The sequence below is a fragment of the Papio anubis genome, chromosome 1 (assembly GCF_008728515.1).
Source record: "Papio anubis isolate 15944 chromosome 1, Panubis1.0, whole genome shotgun sequence".
Taxonomy (NCBI): domain Eukaryota; kingdom Metazoa; phylum Chordata; class Mammalia; order Primates; family Cercopithecidae; genus Papio; species Papio anubis.
The window spans coordinates 82,796,108-82,814,236 of record NC_044976.1 but is presented as its reverse complement, the minus strand read 5'-3'; the positions used below and the strand labels follow the sequence as shown (position 1 = coordinate 82,814,236).

Here is an 18,129-nt window from a genome sequence, read left to right as displayed (position 1 = left end):
TGCAATCTACTTTTCATCAAATTCAAATATGTGTCAACATTGATTTGATATAGAGGGGAGAATTGAAAAAGAAGTGATGTGTAACAATTGGAAGAGGGATCTTTGGATATATTTATAAGAGTCTAGGGAGAGCTCTGCACATACCCCTGTTCTCCAGAAACTAATTTGTGAAAATGCAACTCACTGGGTCACCCAGGCTCCTGGATTAGGCTTTAGGAGTACACCAAGAGAGATACCATCTGTCTTCAAAAAGGATATAATTCTATTAGGAATCAGTTTTTGGTATCATAAAAAGTAGGACTGTGGTGCTAATTATTCAAAACTTTGAACCAGTAGCTTGTTTGGACTTGGGATGCATTGCATTATTGTCCTGTAGCAGATTTTCCCTTCTGATTTTGATTTGTTTTAGGCAGGTGGCATTTAAAATGACTTTACTTTGGGGAGCACCCACCACCTGAGAAGAGAGTAAATGGCGTTGGGAGAAAGCTAATAGCAGAAGAAAGCTAGCTTGTTATTAATGTTCCATGCAGCAAATATACCTAATAGTAATAATTCAGAGTTGATTTTGCAAGCACAACTCATTACTCCAGCTGATTTCTGAGTTTGTTGAGCTGTAACTCTAATCTCCCTGGCACACCTTGTCAATACCTTTATGTCTAAGAGTGGGTTAATCAGATAGTGATAGAATTCCAGAAGGAAAATACATGGTACTCATCATGGCCAAAGCCCTGGACACCTGAGATTCCATTTAAATGAAGTAAAGACTTGAATTACTGCTGAAACAAGTTTAACATTTCAAGAGTTTTAGATTGTTTTTGTAGAAATACATTTTTATTTCTTTGTGGTAGACAGGCAGGAGTGAAACTGCTAGGTCATATGGTAAATGTGTCTTTTTTTTTTGTTATACTTTAAGTTCTGGGATACATGTGCAGAATGTGCAGGTTTGTTACAAAGGTATACACGTGCCATGGTGGTTTGCTGCACCCACCAACCCATCATCTACATTAGGTATTTCTCCTAATGCTACCCCTCCCCTAATCCCCCAACCCCCGACAGACCCTGGTGTGTGATGTTCCCCTCCCCGTGTCCATGTGTTCTCATTGTTCAACTCCCACTTATGAGTGAGAATATGCGGTATTTGGTTTTCTGTTCCTGTGTTAGTTTGCTGAGAATGATGGTTTCCAGCTTCATCCATGTTCCTGCAAAGGACATGAGCTCATCCTTGTTTATGGCTGCATAGTATTCAATGGTATATATGTGCCACATTTTCTTTATCCAGTCTATCATTGGTGGGTATTTGGGTTGGTTCCAAGTCTTTGCTATTGTGAACAGTACTGCAATAAACATGCATCTTTATAGTAATGTATAATCCTTTGGGTATATACCCAGTAATGGGATTGCTGGGTCAAATAGTATTTCTGGTTCTAGATCCTTGAGGAATTGCCACACTGTCTTCCACAATGGTTGAGCTAATTTACACTCCCACCAACAGCGTAAAAGTGTTCCTATTTCTCTGCATCCTCTCCAGCATCTATTGTTTCCTGACTTTTTAATGACCGCCATTCTAACTGACATGAGATGGTATCTCATGGCGGCTTTAATTTGCATCTCTCTAATGACCAGTGATGATGAGCTTTTTTCATGTTTGTTGGATGCATAAATATCTTCTTTTGAGAAGTGTCTGTTCATATCCTTTGCCCACTTTTTGATGGTGTTATTTGTTTTTTTCTTGTAAATGTGTTTAAGTTCTTTGTAGATTCTGGATATTAGCCCTTTGTCAGATGGATAGATTGCAAAAATTTTCTCCCATTCTGTAGGTTGCCTGTTCGCTCTGATGATTGTTTCTTTTGCTGTGCAGAAGCTCTTTAGTTTAATTAGATCCCATTTGTCAAATTTGGCTTTTGTTTCCATTGCTTTTGGTGTTTTAGTCATGAAGTCTTTGCCCATACCTGTGTCCTGAATGGTATTGCCTAGGTTTTCTTCTAGGCTTTTTATGGTTTTAGGTCTTACGTTTAAGTCTTTAATCCACATTGAGTTAATTTTTGTATAAGGTGTAAGAAAGGGATCCAGTTTCAGCTTTCTGCATATGGCTAGCCAGTTTTCCCAACACCATTTATTAAATAGGGAATCCTTTCCCCATCACTTGTTTTTGTCAGGTTTGCCAAAGATCAGATGATTGTAGATGTGTGGTGTTATTTCTGAGGCCTCTCTTCTGTTCTATTGGTCTATATATCTGTTTTGGTACCAGTACCATGCTGTTTTGGTTACTGTAGACATGTAGTATAGTTTGAAATCAGGTAGTGTAATGCCTCCAGCTTTGTTCTTTTTGCTTAGGATTGTTTTCGCTATATGGGCTCTCTTTTGGCTCCATATGAAATTTAAGGTAGTTTTTTTTTCTAATTCTGTGAAGAAAGTTAATGGTAGCTTGATGAGGATAGCATTGAATCTATAAATTACTTTGGGCAGTATGGCCATTTTCATGATATTGATTCTTCCTATCCATGAGCATGGAATGTTTTTCCATTTGTTCGTGTTCTCTCTTATTTGCTTGAGCAGTAGTTTGTAGTTCTCCTTAAAAAGGTCCTTCACATCCCTTGTGAGTTGTATTCCTAGGTATTTTATTACCTTTGTAGCAATTGTGAATGGGAGTTCACTCATGATTTGGCTCTCTGTTTGTCTATTATTGGTGTATAGGAATGCTTGTGATTTTTGCACATTGATTTTGTATCCTGAGACTTCGGTGAAGTTGCTTATCAGCTGATGGAGATTTTGGGCTGAGACGATGGGGTTTTCTAAATATACAATCATGTCATCTGCAAACAGAGACAATTTGACTTTGTCTCTTCCTATTTGAATGCCCTTTATTTCTTCCTCTTGCCTGATTGCTCTGGCTAGAACTTCCAATATTATGTTGACTAGGAGTGGTGAGAGAGGACATCCTTGTCTCGTGCCAGTTTTCAAATGAACTGCTTCCAGCTTTTGCTCATTTGGTATGATATTGGCTGTGGGTTTGTCATAAATAGCTCTTATTATTTTGAGATATGTTCAATCAATACCTAGTTTATTGAGAGATTTTAGTGTGAAGGGATGTTGAATTTTATCAAAGACCTTTTCTGCATCTATTGAGATAATCAAGTGGTTTTTGTCATTGGTTCTGTTTATGTGATGGATTATGTTTATTGATTTGTGTATGTTGAACCAGTCCTGTATCCCAGGGATGAAACTGACTTGATCATGGTGGATAAGCTTTTTGATGTGCTGCTGGATTCGGTTTGCTGGTATTTTATTTAGGATTTTAGCATTGATATTCATCAGGGATATTGGCCTGAAATTTTCTTTTTGTGTTGTGTCTCTGCCAGGTTTTGGTGTCAGGATGATGCTAGCCTCATAAAATGAGTTAGGGAGGATTCCATCTTTTTCTGTTGTTTGGAATAGTTTCAGAAGGAATGGTACCAGCTTCTCTTTTTACCTCTGTTAGAATTTGGCTGTGAATCCATCTGGTCCTGGGCTTTTTTTGGTTAGTAGGCTATTAATTACTGCCTCAATTTCAGAACTTGTTATTTGTCTATTCAGGGATTCGACTTCTTCCTGGTTTAGTCTTGAGAGGGTGTGTGTGTCCAGGAATTTATCCATTTCTTCTAGATTTTCTGGTTTATTTGCATAGAGGTGTTTATAGTATTCTCTGATGGTAGTTTGTATTTCTGTGGGATCAGTGGTGATTTCCCCTTTATCATTTTTTATTGTGTCTATTTGATTCTTCTCTCTTTTCTTCTTTATTAGTCTGGCTAGTGGCCTATCTATTTTATTAATCTTTTTTCAAAAAACCAGCTTCTGGATTCATTGATTCTTTGAAGGGGTTTTGTGTCTCTATCTCCTTCAGTTCTGTTCTGATCTTAGTTATTTCTTGTCTTCTGCTAGCTTTTGAATTTGTTTGCTCTTGCTTCTCTAGTTCTTTTAATTGTGACGTTAGGATTTCAATTTTAGATCTTTCCTGCTTTCTCTTGTGGGCATTTAATGCTATAAATTTCCCTCTAAACACTACTTTAGCTGCGTCCCAGAGATTCTGGTATGTTGTGTCTTTGTTCTATTGGTTTCAAAAAGCTTATTTATTTCTGCCTTAATTTCGTTATTCACCCAGTAGTCATTCAGGAGCACGTTGTTCAGTTTCCATGTAGTTGTGCAGCTTTGAGTGAATTTCTGAATCCTGAGTGCTAATTTGATTGCACTGTGGTGTGAGAGACTGTTTGTTATGATTTCCATTCTTTTGCATTTGCTGAGGAGTGTTTTACTTCTAATTATATGGTCCATTTTAGAATATGTGTGATGTAGTGCTGAGAAGAATGTATATTCTGTTGATTTGGAGTGTAGAGTTCTGTAGACGTCTATTAAGTCCACTTGGTCCAGAGCTGAGTTCAAGTCCTGAATACGCTTGTTAATTTTCTGCCTTGTTGATCTGTCTAATATTGACAGTGGAGTGTTAAAGTCTCCCACTATTATTGTATGGGAGTCAAAGTCTGTTTGTAGGCCTCTAAGAACTTGCTTTATGAACATGGGTGCTCCTGTATTGGGTGTATATATATATATTTATATATTTAGGATCCTTAGCTCTTCTTGTTGTGTTGATCCCTTTACCATTATGTAATGCCCTTCTTTGTCTTTTTTGATCTTTGTTGGTTTAAAATCTTTTTTACCAAAGACTAGGATTGCAACCCCTGCTTTTTTTTGCTTTCCATTTGCTTGGTTAATATTTCTCCATCCCTTTGTTTTGAGTCTATGTATGTCTTTGCACATAAGATGGGTCTCTTGAATACAGCACACCAATGGGTCTTGACTCTAAGGAAGTAGAACCTTTTGTTTTTCTTCACAACACTGCCTCCTTGTGTAATGAGAATTATCGTCTAGTCTGTGAGTGTGTATATATACGTGTATGTGTGTATGTATACATATCTATCTATCTATCTATATATCTATTGTAATTCAGTGGCTTCAACAACTCAAACCAGAAGGGTGTCTCTTTAAAGAAAATCATGTGGTGCCCACACTTGATAATTTCCATTGATAAGACAAACCGTCTTTTTTCCGGAGACTGTTTGCCCAATTTGATATTATCTATGTTTTTTTGCTGTTACTCCTAATCTCTCTTACTGTACCTTTAAGTTTGTGGTGAGGAATAGAGACAGTGGATGAAAAGCAAAGCACTACTTTTGCTGTTTACTACATCATCTTTGGGAATTTTTGTGGGATAGAAGATAGAAACCTTTGGATAAATGAAAAAATCCACTAATCAGAGGATGCAATTTATATAATTGTTTTAATTTTATCAAAAGCAATTGGTTGGCCCCGTGTGGTGGCTCATGCCTGCATTCCTAGCACTTTGGGAGGCCAAGGCAGGAGGACCACTTGAGGCCAGGAGTTTGAGACTAGCCTGGGCAACATAGTGAGAACTCGTCTCTACAAAACTAAAATATTACCAAGGCACAGTGACATGTGCCTGTAGTCCTAGCTTCTCAGGAGGCTGAAGTGAGAGGATCGCTTGAGCCCAGGAATTCAGGCTGCAGTGAGCTATGATCGTGTCAGTGCACTCTTGCCTGGGTAACAGAGAGAGACCCTGTCAAAAAAAAAAAAAAAAAAAAAAGGCAGGTACAAAGTATTAAAGCTTAATGAATTTGTTACGTATTTTTTCATTTTTTCCTGTTTATTTTTGGTTCAGGCAGTTGGTGCTATTTGGCTTCATTCAATTCATTCAACAAATATTTGTACCTGTTTAGGTACCAAGCACTCTTTTACTGCGGAGAACAAAATAGAAACACTCTGCCCTTGTACAGCTTATTTTCTAGTTGGGAGGACTGGCAAAGATACTAAAGTAAAATATTTATTATGTAAGATGGTGATAAGTGCTAAGGATAAAAAATAAAACAGAGAAAGGGGAGAGGTAATGTCCACAGTGGGGAGTAATACTATTGTGTTAGATAAGGTGGCAGGAAATCCCTTACCTAAGAGGTAAAATATTTGAGTGAAATTGTTAAGGAGTAGGAGAGCAAACCATGGGGATATATGGAAGAAGAATGTTCCATGCGCAGTTAACAGCACTTGCAAAGATCCTGAGTAGAAAATATGTACTCTATTCCAGCTATGCTATGCAGTACACATGGGGTAGAGTCATAGAGGATGAGACCAGACAGGATCTTAGAGACTCTATAAGGATTTGGCATTTTAGATATTGTGCAGTTTTGAGCAAAGAAGTGAAATGTTCTGATTTTTTTTAATAGTCTGCAGTGCTCATAATGGAACTAAAGAGGACAAGGGTGAAAATAGAGTGGATAGCTAGAAGACTGGATTTTGATTTCTCTTTTTTTTTTTTTGATGGAGTCTTGTTCTGTCACCCAGGCTGGAGTGCAATGGCACAATCTTGGCTCACTGCAACCTCTGCCTCCCGGGTTCAAGCGATTCTCCTGCCTTAGCCTCCTTAGTAGCTGGGATTACAGGTGCCCGGCACTATGCCTGGGGCTAAGTTTTGTAGTTTTAGTAGAGCTGGGGTTTCCCCATGTTGGCCAGGCTAGTCTGGAACTCCTGACCTCAGGTAATCTGCCTGCCTTGGCCTCCCAAAGTGCTGGGATTACAAATGTGAGCCACTGTGCCTGGCCTGGATTTTGATTTTATAATCACCCCGTCATCTATTCTGGAATATGCATGCCCTCATGAACTGAGAATTTGTTACTAATTTCCAGGGGTATTTGTCATGATTAAGGTTTGTTATTAATAATGAGTTACCATATAATAAAAAAGTTGAACACAAAGTAGGGAATCCTTTCTGGAACATTGAACCACTGGCTGAATAGTAGTCATCAAGGAGGTTTTTATTTAAAAAACAAGTGATCAGATTTGGGAATAGAGATACAATCATGATTCTAATTAATATTTTGTGTTTTTAGAAACATCCCATATTACGAAATTGTAACATGTAGAATAAATTTAGGACATTTAGATGGAAAAGAGCAGTTTGTTCCTGACTGTATTAATGTAGGTTCACACAATTTCAACTAGGAAGGTCTGTTGACAAGAAACAATATTAAAAGATACTTTCTTTTCTTTTATATATAGAAACTCACACCAGTCACACAGCTGGTGTGAAACTTACACCAGCTTTCACACCAGTCCTACTTTCCAGAAAAGATTTTATTTATGTTGTACTGTTTGTGTTTTCCTAGAATTACATTAAATGCACTTGACTGCACTGCATTGCTAGCATACTGAATTCACTTTATTTTTTGTAATTAATGCTTGGAAAACTTTAACATTATTACTCCCCACACCAGACCCTGAATGCAGACTGCGGTTTCTATATATACTGCTAGTAAGAGGTTTAGCGTATTTTTTTAATTTGCAGAGATTCCTTATGGCACTCTTCCACACAGGTATCATTAATTTGAGTCTTGAAATCTACAATAGTGTTGGAGATGTTCCACTAACACTGATATGAGAGCTCTCAAGGATCCACCTTCCCCCTCCACTCGCTGCCCAGAGGATCCATCCCATGGCTTGATACTCACAAAAATCTTTCATTATTTGTTCATTCAACATACATCTATTGAATGCTTACTATGTGCAGGCTGCTGTGGGAGGATGAAGATTTTCAAGAGTCAAAAGAAATAGCCTAGTGAATGTATAGATTGCCTCCTATTTATACTTTTCTGCTAATAGCAACCGTCCTTAGGTGTTATTAGTCATAAACTAAAAATGAATCCTAGCTACATAAAATATTATAAATATGTGTAGAACATCACCTTTTCTTTATTGGCCATGGATTTGAGTATCACTATCTTCTCTCTTCCTCAGGCTTAGAATAGACAAGGATCTATTTTCATTTATCCTTCTACTTCCCATCCATTTCCAAAGTTCTTAAACATTTATTTCACCTTGTCTTATTATAGATGCTAATTCCCTCTCATTAGCCAAGCTTGTTAGTTTGACACAAACCCAGTATTCAGACCTTGAGGAATAGCTCTGTCAGTTCTAGGAAGGATTATCACCTGTGTTTCCTTAATTATGTTTCCCTTGATAATAGAAAGACTCCCAGCTTTTTGCCTACTCTGGGTTTAGGGCCACTTTTAGTTGCAGTGTGGAATTTTCCTAAGCACTCCATAGTCTTGTTCAAGGCCCTTCTCCTTTACAGGCCCTCAGGGCCCCCACACTGCCCTTTGACTCCTTGAGGTTCCCTCAGGATCACTTGACAGACCCCCTTCATCCCAAGAGCACTCTGGGTCTCTCCTAGCCACCTTTCCTCCTTCAATCCTCCATCTAGAATTTTACAGGATAGATTTTTGAACAAACAGATCCTGACAGATCTCCTTAAACCATGGCAAATATCAGCGTTCCACCTTTAGGGTAGCTGCTTCATAGAATTATAATCATAGCATATTTTTAGAACTAGAAAGAAACTTGGAGCTTATCTGTTTGTTGTTGTTGTTGTTGTTGTTTAATCAGCATGATATTTGCTTAAAAGAAACCTTATTTGGATGTCCAGTTTATAAAACAAGTAAGAGTAGAGCTGTGCTGGATGGAGGGGCAGTGGGTCCCCACTGTCCTTCAACTTCTCATCCCTGAATTCCCAGAACAGCCTCCACATGCCATCAACATATTACTCTACAGAAGACCTCCAAAAACTACCTGATTTGCTAGATGAAGATTGCCAAAGAGTTTCACTTTGTACTTCCTCCTGCCCCTTGGAGGTCTGATCCCTGTTCTCATGAACTTGAGACTATTTATTGTCTGCCTGCCTCCAACCTACTTAGAGGGTCTCATACCAGCTCCCTGGCAGTCACAGGCTTAACAACACTTTGCAGCAGTGAGTGTCATGAGGCTGGGTTTGATTGATGAGGGTCCTTGAAAATATTCCAAGAGCCTGTACACAAGTGCTAAGTTTTCTCTTATTATAACATTACACTCTTAAAAATATTTAGCAAAAATAGAGACTTGTGAAAATGTTCTCCTTTCCAGTGACTGTGGTGAGAAAGTACTTCCTTGTGAGTCTGCAAAGACACAAAACATTTCTTGTTCTCCCTTCAGCTTTTGACCAGCAAAATCCAGCTGAATTTTCTTTCATATCAATTGTTTCTGTCCTCAGAGGAATCTAGATGCATTTTCATTACTTTAATGGAAGCGGAGGGAGGATTGGCATGAAACTGATAGTTGTGATAGTTTCTGGAAAGGTCCATGTTAGAGAAGAACAGATTGCTTTATTTACGTGCTCCATATGACAATTTAGGACAGATAGAAGATAACCAGGAAGGCTTGATGTAGAAATCTTAATTTAGCTTAGGCTCTGATTTAAAAATAAAATCCTGTGTGAATGGTGGGGGAAGAAGAAGGGAGCAATTGGAGGACTTCTTCATGTTTTACAGCTGGTAATTAAATTTTGCCATCCTGTTAGACCATATATTTTGAGGAGGCAATGGAATATAGAGGAAAGCATGTGGGCTGTCAAGTCCTTCCTTACTTCCTTTATTCATTTTTTTGTCATTAATTTATGATTTATTTTTCTTCCTTCTTTCCTTTCTTTCTTGAACATTTTTTTAGGTTTCTAAATGTGCTTGGAATTGTTTGCTGCTGAGGACTCAAGACTGAACTACACAGTATGGAGCTTACAGCCTGGGGAACATTATCATTCTACCTTTGTCATTTACTAGCTGAGTGACCTTGGGAAAAGAATAACTTAATCTCTCTGAGCTTCAGTTTCATATTCTGTAAAATGGGAATAATACTGACTTCTCACATGGGGGCAACAAATAAATGAGAATTGAATGAGATAATGTGCAGATTACTCCCCCAGTATGCCAGGTACATAGTAGGGGCTTAAAAAATTGAAGCCTAGGCTGGGCGCGGTGGCTCATGCCTGTAATCCCAGCACTTTGGGAGGCAGAGGCGGGTGGATCACAAGGTCAGGAGATTGAGACCATCCTGGATAACATGGTGAAACCCTGTCTCTAGTAAAAATACAAAAAATTAGCTGTGCGTGGTGGTAGGCGCCTGTAGTCCCAGCTACTTGGGAAGCTGAGGCAGGAGAATAGCATGAACCTAGGAGGCGAAGCTTGCAGTGAGTGGAGATCGCGCCACTGCACTCAGCCTGGGCGACAGAGCGAGACTCCGTCTCAAACAAACAAACAAAGAAAAACATTGAAGCCTATTTCCCTCTTACAGTCATTGTAACCTGATATTTAGGTTCATCTCCCCACATTCTACAAGGGTTAGGGCATCAGGCTCTTAATTCACTCTGCCTCAGAGTGCTCCTGAACATCCCCTTCAGCAAACTTCCTAGCCATCCTGAATTCTCAAAACCCCTTGCAGACTTCAGCTCTTTCACTCTCCCATTGAATCAGCATTTCAGTCCTTTCAGCCTCTCTGTTCTCTGGATCCCATCTCAGTGTCAAAAACTGTCAACCCCACCCTTCCCCCTTCAGCCCATCCTTTCTCTCCGTGACAACTTTATTTCCTTTCATGTTCCTCCTGCGTGCCACAGGCAAACATTTGCTGCCGCCATCTCACCAGGACACTGCTGTTTTGTCTGCTCCATTGGCCATGGCAATCTGTAACTCCAAATCCACCCAGTTACTAGTTTTTTTTTTTTTTTTTTTTTTCTCTCACCTTTGGCTTACCTGTTGCTGCTGGAGAACACTGCTCAACCACACCAATGTTCATCTCCTTTGGTTTTATATTTCTTGTTTTACTGTTCCCTCCATGCTGCCTTGAGAGGCTTTTACACATTTTTAATTGGTTTGCTCTTCCTTTCCTTCAATAACAACTGCTGTAGCATGCAATCTCTGCCTCTCTTTGCCCTCATCTCCATGCTGTCTTCCTAAAATCATCCTCCATCATTCAAAAGTCATGTGTACCTCCTTTCCTACTTCCTAGTTGTCCAAGAAGAAAATGTATTCTTACTCTTTTCCAAATTCAATTAGTGCTCTTGATCCTTTCCTCCTTCCCAGCTTCTCTTGAACCTGGTAGAACCAATAATTTCTTCTCTTATTTATCTCTCCCTCTTCATCAGCTCTTCCTTATTAACCTTCAGACATGTTCAAGTCAGTCAGTCTCTCATCAGGGTGCTACCTTGCTTTTCTTGATTATTGCCAAATTTTTTGATTGTGTTGTTTATCCTCATTACTTTTACTTTCTTATTTATCATTTAAACAGCCACTAAAATTGGGCTTTCACCCAATTTTCACACTACTGTACTGAAACTCTCTTGGGGTCACCAGGGTCCTCTTAACAAAGCCAATGGTTTCTTGAAGTTCTCATCCTTGGCATGTCTTTGGTTTTGAACACGGTTGACTTCTTTCTTGAAATTTTCTTCTTCTTTGACTTCAATCCAATAATAATTTCTCTTAGTTTTTCTCCAAAATCTCTAAGCTTTCTGTTTCACTTTCCATTAATGGTTCCTCTTCTGTCTATTCATTAAGCTTTGGTGATGTTCCCTAAGTTTCCATGCTCAATCCTCTTTTTATTTTCTACATTCTTTCTTAGAATGATCTCACCCATACACATGATTTCAACTATAACATATAGGTTGATGATTTTAAAATTGATAACTCCATGCCCCAATCTTTCTCCTGAACTCTACTCCCTCTGCTAATAGCTAACTGGATAAATTGCAGGCACCTCACATTCATTGGGGCTCACCTGCCCCTCCACAATCTGACCAGGCCATTCCTACCGCTTCTCACCTTTAATGTTAGACGCATTCAATAAAACCTGTGGTGCAAGACACTTAAGACCTCTGTGGAATTCTCTCTTTTTTTCCTTTTCCTTCTTTACAAGTGACTAGTGATTAGTAAAAGTCACTAGTTAATATTATAAGCAATTTCCTGTCCTGGGCCTTTACAAAAATTCATTGGCATCCCAAAATAATTTTATTAAGGTGAGAAGGATCTGAGTCACTAGGCCCACCCTGAGTTAGAAACAGTCGGGGCGTGGTGGCTCATGCTTGTAATCTCAACACTTTGGGAGGCTAAGGTGGGTGGATCACTTGAGGCGAGGAGTTCAAGACAAGCCTGGCCAATGTGGTGAAACCTCGCCTCTACTAAAATACAAAAATTAGCCGGGCCTGGTGGCGCACACTTGTAGTCCCAGCTACTTGGGAGGCTGAGGCAGGAGAATTGCTTGAACCTAGGAGATTGAGGTTGCAGTGAGCTGAGATCATGCTACCATGCTACTGTACGCCAGCCTGGGCAACAGAGCGAGACTCTAAAAAAAAAAAAAAAGCAAGAGAGAGAGAAGAAACAAAGACAACCTCAAGCAGTGGCACGTGGTCAGATTTTGCTTTTTGTCTCATATATAGCAGGAAAGAACGTTTCAGGCATCATTTCAGTAAGTTTCTGATATTCTTGCAATACAGTTTTGCAGGTAAAGCCCAAAGTTATTTGCTAAAGATGTCTAATTGCCCTTTTCATTTTGTTTTAAACTGAAAAAAAGCAAAACAAAGCAAAACAAGAAAACAACATCCTGGACTTCTTGGTCAGCAGGGGGAGCACTATCACTTTGCTCTGGGAAGATTTTCACCAAGGCAACAACTATCTTTTAATATAGACCACATCCTAGCAACGAGGAGGAAAAAAATAATGACACGATCGATACATTTGCTCCCTGGTGGTTGCAATTTTTAAACACAGCTTTTTTTTTAGCCTTTGTATTTGAAAAATGTTTGCTTAGGAAGAGGTCATCAGCTGTCTTTTCATCTTTTCTGTCCTGCCTTTTAGTCACTTTCTAATTTGAGAGAAAGGTATTTAATCCAGAAGACACGGTTTTAAATGTGTCGTGGAGGCTGAGGTTACAGCACCTGGTTAGTATCTGGGCTATGTCTGTGTGACACAGAAATAAAGACACTGATTTGCTCATTTTATTTAAACTAGTCAATACAGTGAGAGAAATCAGCCAAACTGGATTTCTGTCTAAAGTGACCTTTTGTTTGAGTGAATTGATTCAAGGAAATTGAAATGGGGACATGGTGTCCTTCTCAGACTCAGCTGGAGCAAAGCCTATCAAGCGAGGGTGGCAGCATCGTCAACAGGAAGCATCGGGCAACCGGGCTCTCATCTGGCTTCTGCTCTGTGATCTTGGACAGAACGTGTAACTCTTTGTACCATGATTTCTTCTCTTGTAAACATCTCACACTTTTATGATGAGGAAATTACAAAATGGATTTGGAAGCATCTTGAAATATCAAGAAATGTCTATATTATAATTTACACAAAAGACCTAGCTTGGCTCATATATATCCAGACATATATAAGGTATAGAGGCATATATAGTACATATATACCCTACGTGTACATATGTATATACGTGTGTGTATAGCTTAATCCATATATTTATATCTATGTAAGATATATATACACACATGTAAGAGATATTATAATTATACACATAAAGGAGGTGTTTAGGTGAAGACAATTCTTTCTGAAAGTATGACAGTTTATAGTAATTTCCCCACTTACAGAATAATAATAGCTTACAGGCAGAAATAATAAAGAATCCAGGACTCATTTGATAATCTTTTACTTCCTAAAATTCTTATTTGGTGAAGAGAAGTTTATATCACTTACTTTCCACGCACATTTTATAAAGAAGGAATTCTAATCTCTAGATGCTGCTTTAACTAAAGCTATCCTTATCTAATAATATACCTGATTAAATAGTCTGCCAGAGTATTTTTCTCTCATCTCCTTTGTACCCCGAATGGAAGCATTGCATCAAAATATTTCTACAAGCATTTTAAGAGAAATAGATGAATAAGAGGAAATCTAGTTGGCACCAAAGAAACGTGCATTTTATTCACTCAGGATCTAAAATGGCTGACTCATTCTTTTAAAGTAAATCTTTCTCTTTTCCAAGTGACAACAAATAATTTAATGTGTGACATTAAGCCTTTTTTAAGTAATGAATTTTTAATAAACAAATGGAATAGCTTTCATTTTTAATAATATATTCTTCCATTATAAAGTACAATTTGATCTATTTGATCTGTGGCTTGTTAACTCAGAGGTTAAGAGTGAGGCGCTAATGAATTCAAAGAAATAAGTTAAATTCCTGTGAGGTTCAGGGTTATTTGATACTATGGCCACAGACATATCCCTAATCCTGAATAATCATCCGTCTTAAAAATTATTATCACTATCCAAATCTGAGACCACGCAATGTAATTTCAGGTAAATAAGGCAAAACTATTTCTACCATTAAGAGGCCACCAAGTCCATCTGTCCACTTGTAAGTGTTTTCAGTATCACCTTGGGATAGCTCCTTCATAATTATAGTTTATATTTTTGGAGTACTTAGGAAAGGTATAAGTTGGGGAATTCCAGGTATTTTAATTAAATCTTACAGGACAACTGTGGTATCGTACCTGACAAAAAGCTGAAGTACTGTGAAAAATATCTAGACTGGGAACTAGACATACTGTGTTTGAATCCCACCTCTTTCATTTATCAGCTTTGAGCCCTTAGACAAGTCATTTAATCTTTCCCAGCCTTGATTTCTTCATGAAAATGAGGACAGAAATACCTATCTCCCAGCTTATTGTAGGGTTTAAATGAATTAATATATGTGAATATATGTAAATGAGTTTATATATGTACTTAGCATGGTGCTTGGCACATAGTAAGTACTTAGTAAATAGTAGCTATCTCTAGCCTTCTCATCATTATTAGAACTCCTACATAAAAGGTATTGTAAGAATTAAATGAATATTGAATATGGACCACATTTTTTTTTTCTTTATTTTTTTTGAGATGAGTCTTCCTCTCATCCAGGCTGGAGTGCAGTGACTCGATTGCAGCTCACTGCAACCTCTGCCTCCGGGGTTCAAGCGATTCTCCTGCCTCAGCCTCCTGAGTAGCTGAAATTACAGGCATGCACCACCACGCCTGGCTCATTTTTTGTATTTTAAGTAGAGACGGGGTTTCACCATGCTGGCCAGGCCAACTCCTGACCTCAAGTGATCCACCTACCTTGGCCTCCCAAAGTGCTGGGATTATAGGTGTGAGCCACCGTGCCCGGCCCACATTCTTTCTTGAACTGAAGATATTTTGTTTAAATTAAATAAGCATTAAATTCATAGTAAAATGTTACAATTATCTCTTTATCCATTAATTAAAAACTCACATGACAAGTTATTGTGTATTATGCACAAAATATTGAGGAATCACAAGAGATTTTTTAAAAAGTGTGAGTATGAGACTTTCACTTCTGGGTAAGATGTAGAAGTTCATGGAAGACCAACACTCTCAGTGCAACAACTTGGAGTAACCTGGATAAATGTAGTCCCAGCTACTTGGGAGGCTGAGGCAGGAGAATGGTGTGAACCCGGGAGGCGGAGCTTGCAGTGAGCCAAGATCGCACCACTGCACTCCAGCCTGGACGACAGAGCGAGACTCTGTCTCAAAAAGAAAAAAAAAATTATGTTGTAAAGGCATCAAGTTTCTGTGGAAGCATGTGGATTAGATGAACCAAAATTCCAGATAAAGTAGAATCCTTGCCAAAGTGAGCTGACACTATCTTATATTTTTTCACCAGATATATGCCGATCCTGAGTGTGGGTTGAAGGATTTGCCTACACAGAGAATCTCTGCTGGGACAAAGAAAAACCAGTAAAGTTCTTGACAGTTATAAAGGGATGATGTGACAAATAGGAAGAAGGCAACTCAAACACATGGCTGATTTTCCCATAACATATTTGCTGAATTCTGGTACTGCACAGAGGGATATGAAACTAAGGCAAAAACTTTTAAAAGAGTGAAATCTATCTCTCATTGTCTTGTAAGGCTTAGGAAACAGGTCCTCAGGATACCTTCCCTTATATACACCTCCAGTTTTTTTCTTAAGACACTTGCCAAGTATTGAAGCTATGAGGGACAGAGGGCTAAAGATTTAGGCTGGAACTGCTGAAGGACAGAGCTGTATCTCCTGCAGTCTTTCAAGGCTGAGGAGATGAAGACTCCAAGGCTCACAATCACAAACCCAGAAGGAACATACCCTGGAACAGGAGCAAATTAGAGGTAGAGCAAGTCTTAGTAAAAATGCCGCTCACACTCTGCACAATTTCTCATTGTATCAACTTCTCCTGTGATCAAAATGACCAACTCCTTACCCTCTCTGCCTCACAGAGGAAAGGGAGAACCCTCTCTGATAGAAGGTAGCATTTGGAATCTTCACATTTTTTATACCCCATGTCTGACACCTAATAAAAAACTCGTAGATATGGGACAAGGCAATAAAATGTGGCCAGTAATAAAGAGAAAAGGCGGGTAATAGAAGCAGACTCATAGATGATCTAGATATTAAAGCCAATAGACAAAAACCTTAATTTAGAGCATAGGGCAGAGGCCAACAAAAGAACCAACACTTCCAATATAGAATAATAACTATTTATGATTGAGCGATGGTTTGTAGGGGGCTGTCCTCAATTGGGAGAAATTTTCCTGTTTCTCTTGTCCTTATTGAGGGAGGGGAGTTGGTAAGAATGGAGGAGAAGTGGTCCTTGGACTGTACACCAGGACCAGGCCTTGTGGCCTAGATTGCGAGTGAGAGTAAATCTTCTAGAGTTCCAGAAGAGGGATGGTGAGGCAGACTGGGAGAGCTGGGTAACCAAGTCTCAACTACCAAAGAGGAGCAAAGAAGCAGAGGTAAAATGTCCAGGAATCAAAGAGAACTGATGCATCAAGGTGGAGACTAAAGACATTTCCTGATATAAAATGCAGATAAAGCAGGACATAGGAGGCAAGCTGGAGGGAATAGATTTGAAATGTTAACGAGGCACAATCAAGAGGTGGTGGTGATTGTTTAGATGAATGAATGAAGGAAAGAAAAAAAGCCCATATGTCTCCAAAGCTGGGTTACTGGATTAATGGTTCCCAGAAAGGGACACTCAAGGAGGAAGTGTTCTGATGAGCAGATAGGAGTCATGGATATGGTATGTTTTCAGTGTCATCCAGGTGGAGGTGTTTACTACACAGTTTTTCACACCCACATGCATGTGCATGCAGACGCACACATACACACACACACACACACCCCAAGTGAGAACTTTGTCAGAAATATAATATGGGTGCCATCAAAGTGATAGTGGATAAGATTGCCCAGGGAAAATGTTGCAAGTGAGAAGAGATACAAAGATAGAACCTAGAGAAGTATTGACATTTAGAGTTCAGACAGAGAAAGGGAAACTTGAAAGGAGACCCCAGTAAGTCAGAGGAAGAAATGAAATAAGGTAAAGCAGAATCTCAGGGATGTGGAGGAGAGTGTGGCTTAAGAAGGGGGCACAGGCCAGTGGGCAAAGGATATAAACAAATCTTTTTTTTTTTTTTTTTAAAGCATTGAAAATTAGCAAGAGAAGAGTCATTGGAGAGGTAGCCGCAAGATTGAGAGCTTTTCCTACAAGTTTGATTGTGAAGGGAAGGAGAGGCATAGGTCAGTTCTAGGATAGGGTGTGGTGCTATAGAAACCAGGCAGGTTTTTTGTTTGTTTTGTTTGCAAGGTGGGAGAGCCTTGAACATGTTTCTATGGTAAAGAGAAAGATCTAATAGAGAACAAGTGGCTGAAGAAGCGGGAGGAGATAAATAATGGTGTCAAGTCCTGGAAGAAGTAGGAAGATATGAGATCTATTTAATAAAATAACCAGTGGTGAGATTTGATTAAAAAGTACACACTGTGTGACCATGTGCGCATGTGTGAATGTATATATGTATGTATAATATACTTATATATCAATAAGAACATATAAGTAAAAATCAATTCTTTCTGGATGGGGATTTTTAATAATGTAGTCTATCGAATATATCAAGTGGTACTATTAATTGTCAACATATTATAACCTAAACTTAAATGACAATTTTAAAATTTGATTTTAGAAAGTGATTTTTCCAAAACGTTTTACGTAGTACTTTGCCTTCTTAAATGAAATATTCGGAACACAATTTGACCTTTTCTTGATGACTCACTTTGAACATCAATCATTGTTCAATTCTGTAATACTGCCATGCCCTCAGGAGCCACTAAGGTCCACAGGGCTGTTCACCCAGTGCTAAATGGCTCCAGACAGCTGTGCTGTTAGAGTTCTTCTGTCTTTCCACCCTGTCATTTGTC

The 18,129-nt window shown here is 38.8% G+C and overlaps 1 long non-coding RNA gene across 1 annotated transcript in view; it reads left to right on the top strand.

The window, feature by feature from the left end:
* Nucleotides 1-9,957, top strand: part of LOC103886352 — a 34,131-nt gene extending 24,174 nt beyond the window's left edge. The window contains exon 3 of the long non-coding RNA XR_001906433.3: nucleotides 9,577-9,957. This is a non-coding gene — a long non-coding RNA (uncharacterized LOC103886352). The remainder of the gene's footprint in view (nucleotides 1-9,576) is intronic.
* The last annotated feature ends 8,172 nt before the right edge of the window (nucleotides 9,958-18,129 follow it).